The sequence below is a fragment of the Rattus norvegicus genome, chromosome 7, assembly GCF_021556685.1.
Source record: "Rattus norvegicus strain SHRSP/BbbUtx chromosome 7, alternate assembly SHRSP_T2T, whole genome shotgun sequence".
Classification (NCBI taxonomy): domain Eukaryota; kingdom Metazoa; phylum Chordata; class Mammalia; order Rodentia; family Muridae; genus Rattus; species Rattus norvegicus.
The window spans coordinates 127,658,888-127,661,858 of NC_141540.1; the positions used below are offsets into that span (position 1 = coordinate 127,658,888).

General features: G+C 40.1%; 1 pseudogene; it reads left to right on the plus strand.

The window, feature by feature from the left end:
* Positions 1-378: 378 nt before the first annotated feature.
* Nap1l6 (nucleosome assembly protein 1 like 6) lies at positions 379-1,548 on the plus strand (annotated as a pseudogene).
* Positions 1,549-2,971: the final 1,423 nt, after the last annotated feature.

A 2,971-nucleotide genomic window follows, 5' to 3' on the forward strand; every position in this document is an offset into this window, starting at 1 on the left:
CCCTGGGGGTTTCGACCCCTTTGGGGGTTAAATGTCCTTTTCACAGAGTACATAACAAATATCCTGCATTTCAGATATTTACATTACGACTCATAGCAGCAGCAAACATACAGTTATGCAGTAGCAGCAAAATAATTTTATGCTTTATACATGAGGAACTGTATTAAAGTGTTGCAGCATTAAGGAAGTTGAGAACCACTGATCTACGAGGTCCTAGATTCTATCCCTGGCACTAGAGAAAAAAAGCAATGTTGGAAGACCATTGCCTGAGTGCATTAGTCACCTTTTGGTTGCTGTAATTAAAATATCACGACCAGAGTCACTGCCTGCTCAGTTCCGGCCGCCTGGCTCCGCATCCAAGCCTCCTGGCACGATATTTGGAGTTCTTACAAGATGGCAGACATTGATAACAAAAAAGAGTCTGAACTTGATCAAGATTTGGAAGATGTTGAAAAAGTAGAAGAAGAAGAAACGGGTGAAGAAACAAAAGTGAAAGCACGTCAGCTAACTGTTCAGATGATGCAAAATCCTCAGATTCTTGCAGCTCTTCAGGCAAGACTTGGTAGTCGGGTAGACACACCAACAGGATACACTGAAAGCTTGCCTAAGGTAGTCAAAAGACGAGTGAATGCTCTCAAGAATCTTCTAGTTAAATGTGCACAGATAGAAGCCAAATTCGATGAGGATGTTCATGATCTTGAGAGAAAATATGCTGTTCTCTGTCAGCCTCTATTTGATAAGCGATTTGAGATCATTAATGCAATTTATGAACCTACAGAAGAAGAATGTGAATGGAAACCAGATGAGGAAGATGAAGTTTCGGAGGAGCTGAAAGAAAAGGCCATGATTGAAGATGAGAAAAAGGATGAAGAAAAAGAAGACCCTAAAGGAATTCCTGAGTTTTGGTTGACAGATTTTAAGAATGTTGATTTGCTCAGTGATATGGTTCAGGAACATGATGAACCTATTCTGAAGCCCTTGAAAGATACTAAAGTGAAGTTTTCAGACCCTGGCCAGCCTATAAGTTTCATCTTAGAATTTCACTTTGAGCCCAATGAATATTTCACAAATGAAATGTTAACAAAGACTTACAGGATGAGGTCAGAACCAGATGATTCTGATCCCCTTTCTTTTGATGGACCAGAAATTATGGGTTGTACAGGGTGCCAGATAGACTGGAAAAAAGGAAAGAATGTTACTTTGAAAACCATTAAGAAGAAGCAGAAACACAAGGGACATGGTGGGACAGTTCGTACTGTGACTAAAACAGTTTCCAATGATTCTTTCTTTAATTTTTTTGCTCCTCCTGAAATTCCTGAGAATGGAGATCTGGATGACGATGCTGAGGCAATACTGGCTGCAGACTTTGAAATTGGTCACTTTTTATGTGAGCATATAATCCCAAGATCAGTGTTATTCTTCACTGGAGAAGATATTGAGGACGATGGCGATGACTACGACGAAGAAGGTGAAGATGCTGATGAGGGTTATCAGCTCTTCGAACAAGTCAAAAGCTGCAGTAAACTTTTTCAATGTTGGCTGCAGTAAATCTATTCAATAAAAGCTGTCTGGCTGTCTCAAGTTGTGTTGGGAAATTTTTCATATTAGAAGCTTTCCAATTAAATTGTATTATCAACAAACTCTGTAATCATGAAAATCTGTTGACCCAGAGATTAACTTGTATAAAATTTCCATACATTATGAAAAAAAAAAGAAAGGAAGAAAATGCCATGACCAAGGCAACTTAAGCTTGCATGGTTAAGAATCCATGAGGGTAGAGTGGAAGCATAACAGCAGGAAAAGCAACATGAGAAGTCATCTCAACCATGAGGAGGAAGCAGAGAGAGCAAATTAATGGTAGGCAAGACATTTTATTCTCAGGGCGGCCCACCCCTTCTTGCTATTGTCAAAACACACGTTTTCCAGAAAAGCCATACCTCCTAAGGCTCCCCAAAGACCATCACCAAATGACAACCTGATGTTCAAATGTCTGAGCCTAAGGGGGACATTTCTCCTTTAAGTCATCTCTCAGTGTTTAAATCACATAGTCTCCGGGTTTCTAGCTTTGTGACCTTGAACAACTTGTAAGCACACTCCCTTGTAATAGACCTTGGAAGAGCTCAGATAAGAGGTTGTGGGGTTTATATGAGGAGGATAGGGATGAGAATGGATGGTAGAGAAGGTCTAACATTGTATGAAAGCATGTCTGCTCCACTGTTAATGCTTACTTCCTCTCAACGTTAGTTTCCCATATTCCTCTGTTGTAATAGCAAGTTTTTAAGAGCATGTGTAATCTTTGACCAGGAAGCATCCTATGTGTCAGGTAACTATAATAGATTCAGTCTTGTAGCAACGTTTCTGCTTTTAATCCTCTTTCCTTCATCCTCCAGCCCTGAGTACCCCTATGCTGCCCTTCCTTTTTCTGAGTTTGGCTCACCTGGGTCCTCCACATGAGGGAAGCCATGTTGTCCTTGTCCTATGAGAGGCTCCTGTCACACAGCATCTTGCCCTTTGAGCTCAGTGTGTTCAAAAGTGTAGTGATACTTATTCCATTCTAAAGTCTAACCACACATCACCGTGGAGGTTGCCTTTTGACTCTTCTAATCAATTCCCCATTTCCTTCACTTTGAGATCTGCAAGGGCCAATTCTCTCATGTTCATCTTCAAGGCTCTCATCTCCCTTTGTTGTTCTTCAGCTGTTTCTAGTATGTTTTCTGGAATGCATATTAACGTTCATGCTTGAAATATATATTTGGTTTTTAAAGAAATACGTAGAAATTCTTGGGTGAATTTTTAGTAAACATGAATCTGGTAAAATACATAAACATTGAGATTATAGTCTAAGGAATAATGTAACAAAAAGAAAAACCAACATTACTGTAGCCACAGTACAGATCAAGAGGTGAGTTCACTGCGGGCATACAAGAGGTTCCTACCATGATTACACTCATCGACCCCCTGAGAATGAGGA